We start from the raw sequence: 15047 nt of genomic DNA on the forward strand, positions 1-15047 counted from the left end.
CTCGAATTTGCCCTCGAGACCGAATTCTAGGCACTAGGGCTGTAGACTTGTCAATTGCCGGTTCCCCCCTCCCGGACTCCCCCGTCTTGCTTTCTGGGCAGCTTATAACTTCACGCATCAATAGAAACCCATCCGTCAACTTGTAATTTAAAAAAAAAAGAAGGGAGGGGCACTAGGTCTCTGGGCCGCGTGGGCGTCTAAGTGGGAATTGACTCTCTTCTCCAGCAATCTGTGTTCGCCCTCCGCGTGTTTCCTCGACCCTGTACGCGGCAGAGCTTTGGGGAAATTGCGCCAGGTGTGAACAAGCCGGGGCAAGTCCGTGCCTCCCGGGCCCCCTCCCGTTCCTCGGGCAAACAGACACACGACACACGCTCTCATGCGTCCTGTTGTCCGCAGAGAACCGTCCGGGGAGGTGAGGAGTTCGGTGGTTGCACTCTTCGGGAATCATCCCCGAGGTGCTGCCGGCTTTGTCAAAAATGCTCAACGTCCCCGGAAATGTGTAGGAAGGCGTTTGTTTGTTTCCCGGAGCTCAGGGCACTAGGCAGCTAAGTTAGTTGCACGCACGACCCGCGCACACACCAGTAGCACTGCGCTACTTCCGGACGGCTGGCCCTTTGTCCCGGGATGCTCCCAGTTTTCGGGCCGCCCGAACAATCGGTTAGGGAATTTCAGCAGTGTTGAAACCTCAGGTGGGCGCCCAGCAAGTTACCTACCAGGGGCTGCTCTCCCGTGGCCCTTACGGCGAGCGCAGTGCGCCGAGGGGCTGAGCTAGGGACACTGGCCCACGTTCCAGCCCCGGTGCAGAGCACTTTTGCAGTCGAGCCCCCCTTCACCCCCCCACCCCCCACCTCCGCCAGCTCCCCTCCCTGTTGGGCGAGCTGCTTTGAATTGCTCGCAGTTTGCCGGAGGCGGTGTGCTGGGTTGGACGCTCCGGGAAACAAAGCAACCAAAAACAGCTCCCAGTTGACGTCAACTTATTTCCAGAAAAGAAAATAGTTTTGTGCTCCCAGGACAAAATACCCCCCAGGGCAGGTCTCTACCGGCAAAAGCCAGAGGGGAGAGGGCGATGGTGGTGGGCAGTAGCAGAACCAAAAAACCCCAAGTGCAAATAAATTTTTAACGGACTTAGCAAAGCAACAGTTTCAGATGCTGCTTGAAGGGTTTGCAAACAACGGGCAGGACCCTCGCAGACCTTAGGTGTGAAAAACACACCTTGGAAAGTATGCCTTGGCCTGATTTTCTGGCAACTGTGAATCTGCTTCGTGGCACCAGCTCCTGAAAACCTACCAAAATTCTTTGCCCATTAATGATTCTTCATCAAATATTGGGAAAGACCTCTTCAGGTTAGAATCTACAGTATTTTTTAGGAAGAACATCCAGAAAAACGCTTCTCAACCGCCACCAAAAACAAACAAACAATCAAACAAGTTGCTTAATTTTTAAAACCCAGTAACACAAAACTACAGTTGAGTTTATAAAGGAGTTCAACTCCAGGTTTAGTAAATGATTCCTTAAAAACATCCTGCGGCACCATCCATTCAGTACCAAACTGAGAGAATCAAAAAGGCTTTGTTATTATTCTGGTAAAGAGGCAACAGGGTCTGTCTTCTGCCTATCAGCCCAGTTGGGATTCCTCTACTTAGATTCTGCCTTATCATAAAATCCATTGAAGTCACCCACCAATTATAACTGGATAGCTCCTTTATAAGGATGATTTCTTTATTTCTTGTGCAGAATGCATAGCTTCTTTATATCAAATTATCCCAGTATTGTATGAAACATTTATTGCAATTATTTCACTGTCAGAATTCATTACTCTAAAAGCTATGGTAAGATGTTTCTATCTTCGCCAAGATACTCCACATTTTCTATCTCTTTCATAATCATTAAAAAGTACCATCTATGTGTTTGTGCTGCTCCATTTCTTAGATTACTTGCAAGTGGTGACATTATTTTGGAAGGAAAAACTCCAAATGTCTCCCCCTCATTTTACAACCCACTACTCCCATTTCATGGTCACACTTGATGAAAGGTTATATACCATATAGACACACATTCTGCTCTTCCTCCTTTTTGCTTCCGACCTACTGAGCTGCATCTATTATATCACTGGTGTAGTTGCTTTTTATCTGCCTGTTTCCTCTGCTCCACTGATATACCTTTGTAGTTTAGGCTGGAGCCTGGGCCATGGTGAGCACCCCAGTCAATGAATGAAGATCTCCATTTAGTTAAGTTTATATTTATTTATTTTTATTTATTTCTTAAAATATTTCTCTTTTTTAAAAAATGTTTATTTATTTCTGAGAGAGAGAGAGAGAGCAAGGCAGACAGAGGATCCAAAGCAGGCTCCACATTGACAGCAGAGAGCCTGACGCGGGACTTGAACCCACAAGCCATGAAGATCACAACCTGAGCTGAAACCAAGAGTGTGATGCTTAAATGACTGAGCCACCCCGATGCCCCTAGTTAAATCCATATTTAGCAAGAAACTTCTTGGTAAAAAATCTTAAAATATCATGGATCTGAATTTCTACATTAAAAATCAGGACGAGGGGCGCCTGGGTGGCTCAGTCGGTTGAGTGTCTGAACGGCTCAGGTCATAATCTCACGGTTCGTGGCTTCAAACCCCGTGTCGGGCTCTGTGCTGACAGCTCAGAGCCTGGAGCCTGCTTCCGATTCTGTGTCTCCCTCTCTCTCTGCCCCTCCCTCGCTCATGCTCTGTCTCTGTCTGCCTCTCAAAAATAAAGAAACGTAATAAAATTTTTTTTTCAAAAAAATCAGGACGAAACAGCAACTGCAAGGAAACATTATTATTTGCAACTTAAAATATATGTGAAGACTGCTCTGGTTTAATGTTTTCCTGCCATAATTTACCCTCTGGTACAAACATACTGTAGGAAGTTATTGCAGAAGTAGAGTGAGGAATTGAGGTATCCATGTATTAAAAGAGGTGGATTGGGAGGATTTAAATTGATAAATTCAAGAAGTTTTGTGGGCTCTTGGGGGCAGAGACCAGAAAAAGCATTTAGTTCATTACTCTCAAGCCATGCTTTCTTGATTTGATTAATTAACAATTCATAAAATACTATGGAGTTTAAATAGTAATTCAAGTTGAAGCCATTCTGATATATCCTTGTTTCAAAATTTCACCGTTAATTTCTGTTGAATTCACTTGAAAATCATCTTGAGCAATATGTTTTGAACTCAAATGAAACAAGGACCCGTGTACTCTAACTCTACAAAGTGGAAGAAAAGAAAAATAACTCCACAAGAGCACAGAAACTATGTCTTATTTCTTCCTGCATCTCTGGTTCATTTTCAATACAGTTCCTTAGCATATTTTAGCAGAGTGGTTGGCGCATAGTAGACATTCAGTAAACACACAAATATTTATACGTGGGGAGAAAGCTAACCTCAACAAAAGGTTGTGGTGCGGAGTGGTTAAAACTTCATCTTTGAAACAAGACTGCATGGGTTTGAATCCTAGTTTGGCCTTCCCAGTTGCCTTTAATTTTTTTTTTTTACTATTTTTGAAGATTCTACTTCTTTTACATAATCTCTACACCCAACGTGGAGCTCGGACCTGCAACCCTGAGATCAGGAGTCGCATGTTCTACCCACTGAGCCAGCCAGGTGCCCCATCTAGTTGCCTTTTTAAAAAATATGTTGGTTCTTTCATTATTTTATGATCTGGATTGTAGTTAATAGCTCCTACTGTATAGGATTATTGCCAAGAATTAAACGAGTTAAAATGAGTGAAGTACATAATACAGTGTCTGGAACACTAGTAAGTGTTCAACTGTTAGCTCATATTTGTTAAGGCTGTATTTTCCAGGTTTGAGTGTAAAAAAGGAAAGCAAGGCCAGAAGGGCTCACAAAGGTTAAGCCACTTGCCCAATGTCTCCCAGACCTCTATAGGGCACGAAAGCTTGGCTTTGTAGCTCACACCTTAGTCACTTGACCACATACAGCCTCTAGGAACCAAAGAATGAAAGAAAAAAAAGTCTTCAGAGGAACAGTTTCGTACCATTAAGATACTCCTGTGTGTCATTTGATTTGGGAATCAAATTTTGCAAAGCCAGAAGAGTACTGAAGCGGAGTCCTAAGCTTGCATTGTGAGCAGAGCAGACATGCCCTAGGAAACATCTTTGTCACTTGGTAGCTAAAACACTAGCACTATTTTCCTGGGCTTTTAGAGGTAGCAACCCATCTGGGTCTTAGAAGAAATGACAGTCAAGAATTTTAGAGGCAGAAGGAATGCCCACAAACCCAACCAGACTAGAATGAGGTGTTTTCTCTTGAAACCCTGGGCTGTTCTGCATAAATCTCCTGGGGACAAGGAGGGTACTACCTATTTTTATCTTTGATGCTTTGTCAAAAAACAGGTCAGAGTGAACTTAACACAGTGATTGACAGGAGTAGAATTTTTAGTTTCTAAGTGCTGCCTGGTAACTGTAATTCTTGATCTTTCTACCTAATAATCACCTCCAGTCCCTAGGCTGTTTTTAAAACAAGTAATGTATGTGGAGAATGTAGTTTTCCATAAGTAAATTGTGGTTTTTGTGGAGCTTAAAAGTTTGCTCTTTGTTATAACAATGTGATGATGAAACTTCACCTGATTAATAGAGAAATCAAATGTAAAGCCTGTCAAAGTTAAACATAAAATTAATGATAGTTGTTTTTTGTCTTCTAGTCATATCTCCTTAAAGGATATGTGGGAGGGGCGCCTGGGAGGCTCAGTCAGTTGACTTCGAATCAGGTCATGATCTCGTGGTCCGTGAGTTCAAGCCCCACGTCCGGCTCTGTGCTGACAGCTCAGAGCCTAGAGCTTGCTTCAGATTCTGTGTCTCCCTCTCTCTCTCCCCCTCCCCTGCTCATGCTCTGTCTCTGTCTCTCAAAAATAAATAAACATTAAAAACAATTTTTTTAAAGAAAAAATAAAGGATATTTGTGATTAAAGTGGAAGTTAAAGTCCTCTTATTAATAAAATATATTTCTGTGCCATTGCAATACTAATTAAGGTGGAAAGGGAGATAAAGGTGCATGTTATTATCATGTCACAAATACATATATTTTAAATAATGGAGGAGCTATTTAAAGTTGTCTTAGAACATAAAATTTTCCTAAAACTACTTGCTACATTTCAAAAAAGTAGCCTATTCACTAAACCCAAAGCAAAACAAACAACAAAAATGTAAAATACCACTTTATGCCCAAATGTTGGTATGAAAATGTTATTAAATGTTATTTAATTAAAAAATTAAATATTTTTTAATTGTCAACCTCAATTAAGATAGCCTTTTAAGAAAGCAGGTAGGCAGTTTCTCGAAAGCCATGGAAATATTCATGTCCTATGACCCAGAAATGGCTTCTGAAGAAGATGAATTTTCTTCGGAAATATATAATTTTACTTATATTTTGGTAAGGTTTGGTTTGCAGTATCGGGACCACTTGGATAAATGAATTTTTCAGTACCTGTCGCAAAGTTTGCTCTAGAACAACATTGCATAATGTCTTGGAGACTACTTTTATTTATAAACTTTAGAGAGTAATTATTTGTTGAAGGAAGGAAGAAGTCCAGTTAGGGTAAAATTGTGTCGTCTCAATATTCTATGGTGATGTCAAGCACCCTTGGATGAATATGGGTAATGACAGTGAAGATAAAGCTTATAAAATAAAAGAGAAAAGCAAAATAAAATTTAAAGCTTATATTTTAATATCTTCACAACTTTGAGAAAGTTTAAGAACTGGATTTTAAAGCTCTAGATATCAGAAATTCGTATCTAGATATATCATGGCAATTCACAGGATGTGCTGAGGAGTGGGTATATACCTGCCCTGTGGCTATGTTTCCAAATGAACTAAAAAAGAAAAAAAAAAAATCCCCTTTTAAATACCCAGAAGCACTAACCCACATTTTGAACTAATTGACTTACTTTTTCTTAGGAAAGCTTAATTTAAGGCATAGGGGCACATGGGTTTATCTGAATATTTAAAGAAGCCCTGGGATGGGTTTGTTCTATTTCTTTAATTTGATGCTGGAGATCCAGGCTTTGCACCTGATGGAAGAGAACAGCCTCGGAGAGGGGCGGGAAAGCAGGAAACCTTGTGACCTAACAGCTCTATTTTGGGATCTAAGTTTGCCGAGCCAGGGCATGGTAGATACCAGTATAGAACTCATAATGCTTCAAATTTTACTCTTCCTGCAGTCTGTACTCTGATTAGGATACCCCCAGGGTCATATATTGTCATTACTCCAAATAAAAGCAGACTCCTCTGACCATGATTGCATCTGTTTTACTGTTTTTTTCTCTCTTTATGGCTCATTCCCTTAATAAAAAAAAAACGCCGTGGTTTATCATACTTTTTAGATTATAAAGGCAGTAGGTCTTCATTGGAGAAGATTCAGAAAGTACAGAACTCTGGAAACGTACATATGCACCCTATTTCTTTCTTAACATTTGGTGAATCCTGGCTGCAGGTCTGGTCTTTTGTGTTAACACTCTCAAGTTGTTCTCATGAATACATGTGAAGACTGTTCTTATTTTCCAGATGAGTAGAAACCCGGAGGGCTTAAATAACTTGCCCAACATCACATAGCTAATGACGGTCAGGCTCTGGAGCACCTACACTTTCTTAACAATCCACCAAGCCCTTCAGTTCTATTTCCAGGGCCCAGGAAAACAAACATTCTTTCCATTAGAGGGTATTTCCGTGAAGTCAATCTCATTGGTTTACTGTTACAGCACTACATATTTCAAAATCTGTAATTCAAAATATGTAACCAGTAGATTTTTGCAAACTCTGCCAAGCACATGCTAAGGGGCAGGAAGGGCAGAAGATTCTAGAACCACACCTGGTCTGACTCCAGGGAGGAGTGAACCTTCAGTAGGTCCATGAAGTCAGTAGTTTTCCTTCTGCCTTTCTTGTAGTTATCTTGTTTCTATCGGCCATAAAAAAGGACATTAATTCAGTCTTCATTCAACTCTGGGAAGTTGAGTTGAACTGTCAAGAGTTTGAGGAGGAAACTCACTTCAGGTCTTCTGTCCCCTCCATATGGTAACATAACAGTACAACTTTAAATGAACAATCACTGAAATGCCCAGGAAAATCTTTGCTCTGGCTACTGTTCCCAATTCTGTGGCCTTTGGGGTATTGTAAGTTTTTGTGTGTGTGTGCCTTAGCACCATGCTTTAGGAGCTTTGGTACTTTCTAACTTCACTGTTAACTTTGTTTTCCTAAAATTATTGGCTTTTAGATTTAAAGCCTGGGGCAGTGCGTGTACCTCTGAGAGTGCATCAGAATCAACCAGCATCACCTATGGAGCTTCTTTTAAAATGCAGATTCTTGGGGCGCCTGGGTGGCGCAGTCAGTTAAGCGTCCGACTTCAGCCAGGTCACTATCCTGCAGTCTGATCTCCGGTCCGTGAGTTCAAGCCCGGCGTCGGGCTCTGGGCTGATGGCTCAGAGCCTGGAGCCTGTTTCCGATTCTGTGTCTCCCTCTCTCTCTGCCCCTCCCCCGTTCATGCTCTGTCTCTCTCTGTCCCAAAAATAAATAAACGTTGAAAAAAAAATAAATTAATTAAAAAAATAAATAAATAAATAAAATGCAGATTCTTGGGTGCCAACTCCAGAGATTCTGATTTAGTAGGCCTAACTAGGGTACAGGTCAAGAGTACATTTCTAGGGGCGCCTGGGTGACTCAGTTGGTTAAGCGTCTGACTCTTGATTTCGGCTCAGGTCATGATCTCATAATCATGAGATCAAGACCCAGTTGGGGCTCCACAATGGGTGTGGAGCTTGCTTAAGATTCTCTCTCTCTCTCTTTCTCTCTCTCTCTCTCTCTCTCTCTCTCTCTCTCTCTCCCTCCCCTGAGTACACACTCTCTCTATAAAAAAAAAGTACATTTTTTAACACACAGTTCAGACAATTCTAATATGAATCTGACCACATTTTGAGAAATGCTACCTCAAAAGGTAATATAACTGAGCAATCAAAAAATAATTTTCTCTCTAGCCATGGCTACTAAATCATTTTGGGGCTGTAAATTCATTTGTAACTTGCATGAAAGTTATGAAACCTCTTCCTCAGAAGATGACCCTCACAACCAATTTTTGCCTACCATTTCCGGAGGTATTGGGGTCTACCGGCATTCTTAAAATACTATTATGTGGCCCCCTACTTCATGTTATACTTTTTCTTCCCTGATCTAAAAGTTATCATGGCTTGGGGCACCTGAGTGGCTCAGTTGGTTGAGCATCCGACTTCAGCTCAGGTTATGATCTCGCTGTCTGTGAGTCTGAACCCCACGTCGGGCTCTGTGCTGACAGTTCAGAGCCTGGAGCCTGCTTCAGATTCTGTGTCTCCCTCTCTCTCTGCCCCTCCCCTGCTTGCGCTCTGTCTTTCTCTCTCTCAAAAATAAATAAACATTGAAAACAAAATTAAAAGTTATCATGGCTCCTTTCTTACTTTAGCTGCGAGTCCCAAACTCCCCAAACCTTAATCCAATCTGATTTCCCAGCGTTCTCCCTTATGTCTCCCTGAGGTGAGTCCAGCCCTCTGTGGGAAAGACTCAGAGAGAACAGTGATGGAGAAGGAGATATGGCTGTCAGTCCTCAAGACCTGGATCCTTGAACCTGAGTGTGCACCTGAATCCCCCAGAGGGCCTGTCTAAAACAGAGTGCGAAGCCTACCCATGTGTCTGATGCAGCACGTCCTGGGTGAGGCCTGAAAATGAGCAGCCTCCCAAGTGATGTTGCTGCTGCTGATTCCTGGAGCCTGCTTTGTGAACCACTGGCATGGGACGAGGTAGATAGATATGCCCTATGGTTGATGGTGTGGAGCCTGGTAAGCCTTCCCGAGCCAATTCAGCAGGATGAGAAGAGGAATCTTTAATGTGACTTCCATGGCTGAGCCTATCATGGGAGTGCTGTTAGGAGCATTGAACAGCCCTAACTACCAGCCTCCTTTCCAACTGGGAAATTGCTCCTTTTCCCCCCTCTGCTAATCTCAATTGTCTCAATCCTTTAAGACCCAGCTTCCAATGCTACTTCTCCAGAAGCTTCCCACTGGCTTGAAGCACACACGGTCACTGCTTTCAACCCTTGCAGCCAGGCCCTTTGGTCAGAGCCATCTCCCAGGGAGCATGAGCTGCCCTTTGGCTGAGCTGCAAGTTCTTGGAGAGAATGAGCTGCCCTTCGGTTGAGCTGCAAGTTCTTGGAGTTGCATTTGGTTTTCTTCCTTCCACTTTCACTCCTTGGGGCTTCCTCTCATTGGGAGGCTCCCCATTGCAAGTGACTTGCAACATTGGCTACATCTTAGAATTATGTGGAGGGGCGGGGGGGGGGGGGTGGGGGGGGGTGGGGGGGGGGTGGGGGGGGTGGGGGGTGGGTAGAGAGCTGGAGGGCTTTTAAGAAATATGAACATTGCTGCATAACTTAAGACACCCCTCACCCCCTCTGGAGAAACAGATACAGCAAAAATTGCAATGTCTAAAAAGTGTTTAACTTAGGTCCCATGGATGTTCATTTTCTCTCCTTGAGAGTATGCTGAGCATTTTCCCAAAGAAACACGTGTATCAATCGCACACCCCCACCTGCATCAAAAACAAAAGCTCCTGTAGCTAGGTCTGAGGCTCCTAAGAGCCCCTGTAACACTCCTTGTTTTGTCTTCAAATTACTTCTTTCTATCCTTGGATAGCTTTCTCCTAGACTGCAGTGGTTCTTGCCACAGAGTGCATGTTAGAATTACCTGGAAAACTTGAAAAAAAAAAAAAAAAGTAGTGATACCTAGAGAATCTGACTGGCTTGGTTTGGGAAGTGGCCCAGGCATGGAGATTTTTCAAAGTTCTCCAGGAGATTTGAATGTGCAGCTAAGATTGAGACTGTTCTAGACTGGGAGACCCCTTCATAAATGTCTATTCAGGGCTCCTGATTATAAAGTCTTGGAGTTCGTGGGCAGTCTTCAGATGGTCTGTAAACCCACAGAAATTGTATGTAAAATGTTCTGCATATGTTCATGCATCCAAATATGTATATATGCATGCACTCGTATACATATGTGTACATGTGCCTACTCTCCTCATAATTCCTAGGGAGAGAGACTGTTTGGCTGAGGGATTTATATACACATACATATATGTTCTGTACACACATTTGTATATTTCTCTAGCACAAGGATTCACAGCTTTCAGTAGGATCTAAAGGGGTCTATGACTCAAAATAGTTTAAGAAACATTCGTATAAATCAGCACATACATCTTCTTCTGCTAGGGGCACAAATAGGTACAATGTTTTTAGAGGACAGTTTAGCAGTACCCTTCAGCCTGCAAAATGCACATCCCTTTCAAACCCGCAATTCATTTCTAGGGGTCTAGGCTGGACACGAAGGAAAATGGACAAGACTGTTCTGAAAGGGTTGTTTGTAATAAAGCATCATTGGATATAACCTAACTCTAGAGGCCGATGGTGAAGAAATCAACTATGTCTCATCTATTCAACAGAATACTAGCTGTAGATAGAAAGAATAATGGAATGGAATGGAATGGAATGGAATGGAATGGAATGGAATGGAATGATCTCCAAGGTATTTTATTAAACAAGTAAAGAATCTCAATGTCAAGTATGAGTTCGTTTGTTGAAAAAACTGAACTAAAATGATATGTGCCTATTTTCCAAATATGCCTAGCAAGCCTAAAACCACAATAATGATCTTCCTACCACCCCGACCCTAGATGTTTCCATTACCCTGTCTGGCACATCTCAGACCCTTCTATGGGATGCTGTTTTGCTCACAGCCACTGATGAAGGGACAGATTTGTTGGGCCAAGTATTCATTCCATCATATGACCACCAGCCCTGACTGATCAAGGATAGGTCCTTGGACAACCAATCCCTAGGCTAACTAGAAGCCTGGATTGAAACTCTTGAGCCCAACAGTATCTCTTTCTAGGAACTACGACAAGAGTAAGTCAACCAACAATGAGAGGAAAGGGCAGCAGAATCATTGAATCAGCCCAGTCCTCCTTCTGGGTCTTGTTCCTGCTGAGAGGCCTGGGGGTGGGGACCAGGGCACTGCTCTGTACCCAGACTCACCTTTCCCCAGGGGGCCCAATCCTGCTAGAATCCTGACCTTGATTTTCAAGGAGGTTCCACTTTCATTATAGTCCCCCTCCATCCCTACAGTTAACAACCCTTGCTTCTAACCAGGAAATCCTAAATACGCCTTCCCTCCCAGCCCCGGGGCAACTCCCAAATCTCAGACTCAGTGAAAGTCACCACAGTTCACCCTCTATCCACGACTCAAACCTGGACAACATCCCTTCCTCCTCGGTCATGCTCTCCCTCACCCTGCACTTACACTGAAGCACCAAGCCCTGTGGACTCCAACTCATGACTAGCTTTAAATGCACCTATTGTCTTCATCCAAGTGTGGATTAATTATCTTTCCCTCTGTAGGAGTCACCTTGGGCTGCCATAACCAAATACCACAAACTGGGTGGGTTGAACAACAGAAATTTGGTTTCTCACAGTTCTGGAAGCTGGAAGTCCAAGATCAAGGTGCTCTCAGGGTCCTGGTGAGACCTCTCTTCCTGGCTTGTGGATAGCTGCCTTTTCTCTGTGTCCTCACATGGTTTCTTCTCTGTGCTTGTGTGTAGAGAGAGAGAGAGAGAGAGAGAGAAAGAAAGAGATATCTCTGGTGTCTCTCTCTCTTCTCATAAGGACACCAGCCCTATTGGATTAGGGCCCTACCCTTATGAGCTCATTTAATGGAATTACCTCCTTAAAGACCCCCATCTCCAAATATGGCTACACTGGGAGTTAGGGCTTCAACATATGCATTTGGGGGCTCACAGTTCAGTCCATAACACCCTCCAGACCTGCTCCTCCTTCCTTGGTTCCTGTCTCTGCAGTGCATGCAAGCTAGGAACCTAGTAGTCACCTTCACTGCTCCCTCATGTTCATGTCACAGCTGTCCCTTTTGGCTCATGCTCTCCAGTCCCAATGCCATTATCCTAATCCAGGCCACCTCCGCTGTTGTGTGACTCAGGGAACAGAATTGAAGCTGAGACTGAAGCAGTGCCACCCACGGAAGAGGGAACAACCTCCACATGTGTCCCGGATGTAATTAGTTTCTTGTCCTTGGCTGTCCATGGGATGCCTTCATATCCTTGAACTTGACCTATTTGTATAAGCTCCACTTTCTTGGAAACCAACAAATGCAGACCAAAATATACTCTCTGCCAACCCCTTTATTGGTTCCCACCAACCCTCAACCCCTGCCTCACCATCTAGCTAACAAAAGTAAATGCTTTTCCTCAAAAACGCTTGTCTCTCATCCTGCATACCTTGGCTCATACACCCTCGGCCTCACCCTGTCATCACCCCCTTGCTCAATGAACTCTCAGAGAACTTTTTGGAATGACTCCACATGTTACCTCTTCTTGGAAGCCTTCCCTGACTTCAGCAGACTCCTGGGCCCCTGTCTGTATAGTAAGAGTATATTGCAGTCATGACGTGCTTAGGCTCTGGTGCCCAGAAACTTGGATTCAAATTGTGGTTCTGCCACTTACATGTTGTGTAATTTGGGGCAACATCCTTCACCTCTTTATGTTTGTGTCTTTGTTTATAGCATAGGGGGACTGTTGTGAGGATTAAATGAGTTAATATAGGAAAAAAGTTTAGAATAGCGCCTGGCATACTGTAAGTGCTTAATAAATTCTAGCACTTAATAAATTCTAAATGACCATGATCCTATGCAATGCCAATGGCACCCACCAATGGAATGTGAGCCCTTTGGTCTCCACTCAAGTCCTCCGAGGTGCCCACTCTGACTGTCTACGGCCAGTCTTCCCTATGCTTCCTGCCATTCTGGAAAGACCTGTGTTTTAGCAGTTGGATGAATTATAACTGCTGTTCTCCCCTTAACCAGACTCCTTGGGCTTCATTAAAAGACAGGGGCTTAATTTTTTTTTTTATTTGCTTTGCCCAGTATAGTTACTGGCACATAGAAGGTACTCAGTAGAAGATATCTGTTGCATGTGTTATAATTGCAAATTTACTTGTCTGTATCATCCATTAGTCAGCAAGGTCCTTGAACGATCTTATTCTTTGTATAAGGAGGAGCCGTGGTGGTAAGTTAGACAGTATGGGCTCAGAGCCAGACAGCCTACTATGCCACTTCCTAGCTGTGCAACCTTGAGCCAGCCACTTTTCCAGTCTCATTCCGATTAACTTGACCTGAACCCCGAGTCTGGGCTCTAGCTCACTGCATTATGCCTTACGTCTTGACCATCGATGACCATTCATGTCCCGGGCCTTTGTCCATGCAGCTCCCTTCTGCATCAGATGCCTCTCCCTCTTCTGCGTGTGACACATTCGTGTATATCTGTTAGGACCCAGCTCACGTGTCTTAGAGGCTTTCATGAAGCCATCTCGTACTCTTCGTCCAATGCTAATCCTTCTATATTCTGTTATTATAATAATATCTCCACAGAGATGCTCTGATGTACCTGTACGTGTGTATATGTTCCTAAAGAACAGTTTTCTAGGGTTACAGAATATACAGTATCTGTTTAAAACCAGCCAAAGGAAACATCACAAAACATTAAAAGGAAAGAGATACTGATCGCTATATCCTAGAATGATATGATAATGGGAATAAAGTCTTCAGAAAAGTCAGACCAACTTTTCTTTAAAGAGTCGCTATTTTGGGAGTTGATGAGAGGAAGAGAGGCGAAGAGCTCATCAATGTCGGTAAGGTCCTTTGAAGATGAAGACTGCCAGGCAAGAGTGCGAAGTATCAGATTTCTGTATAATTAGGCATCGGGTCTGCTCCAGATCATCTCCATCTCTGGCAGAGCCTCGCTTTATTTTTGCAAACAATTGAATGCTTTCATTCATAACCTTTCCTTTCATTTGAATATGGCTCTTCAGGGCGCATCGAAGGGCTTGGAAATCATCATTTGAATCAGGTTGTTGTCTTTATATATTATGTGGTGGATATGAAATCTTTATCTTCCTTTCTGTTTTTCAAACAGGAGGAAGCCAGCCTCTCTTTGAAAATAAAGCAAGCCTTCCCAGAATGTACTCTGCACCTTAGGTCTCTGAGACATAAAGAAAACCCAGAAAGAATACTCCAAGGTGCATTAAAGAGTTTTTCACGCCCACCTGCAAGAAACAAACTTGAATTTCTTTATTTAGGGACTTTCATTTTGTGGGCATTGGTTTGATTCTGGTGAGTCCCAACTTACTTTTTTGAATAAATTAAACTGCCTTTAATTTGCTGCTTGATGCTTATGTGGGGGTGAGCATACTTTGTTTCCAGAACTTCTTCCCCGTGGGATGTGGAAGTGTTAGTGCCAATTTTTTTTGTTTTGTTTTGTTTTTTTCCAAAAGGAGATCGAAGAGTCGGGCTTAAACGACGATCTCAGCAGTGGTTGCAAATCTCTTTGAAATCATTAGATGAAAGGCAAAAATAAATCTGCACTAAGCGTATATCTCATCACTGCTTTTGTTATTATTGTGGGAATTGGCCATTCAAAGAGCATTTCATTACTGAATAATTTTCTCTCTGAATTTATGACACCTTCAGTTTTACTTAGGAAAAGTATGGTTCTTTCATCGGTGTCCCTTAGATTTTTTACTGAAGGTAGCTTATTATCTCAGTGGAGTTCGAGCCCTGTGGGATACGGGCTGTTTCTTCCTCATACACCCCACGCCTAACACAAACCCAAGCATATGGTAGGGACCAACAACCCCTGGTTGCACTATATTGAATCCAGTGGCTCGCCATTTTGAAATGGGATCAAATAGCTGTAATTAAAAATAGTTTCTTCTCCAATAAAGTCAATGCAGCTTTTGGCAGTTTTAACCGTTTTTCTTCCTGGATATCCAGTTTTCAAGGTTTCGTGGTCTGTCCGGGGATCCTAGCACGGCATCTGTGGCCTGAGTAGGGAAGCAGGAAGCCAGATTCCATAAGGACAGCTGAGTCTGCCCAGGCTCCTGCCCTGTGTTTTCCCTGGCTGCACTTCCTACCACACCAGCTCCA

The 15047-nt window shown here is 43.1% G+C and overlaps 1 protein-coding gene across 1 annotated transcript in view; it reads right to left on the reverse strand.

Annotated features, from left to right (window-relative positions):
• KCTD1 (potassium channel tetramerization domain containing 1) overlaps positions 1 to 15047 on the reverse strand; it is a 188289-nt gene that overhangs the window by 93797 nt on the left and 79445 nt on the right. The window lies entirely within an intron of this gene.

Source organism: Prionailurus viverrinus, chromosome D3, assembly GCF_022837055.1.
Source record: "Prionailurus viverrinus isolate Anna chromosome D3, UM_Priviv_1.0, whole genome shotgun sequence".
NCBI lineage: Eukaryota > Metazoa > Chordata > Mammalia > Carnivora > Felidae > Prionailurus > Prionailurus viverrinus.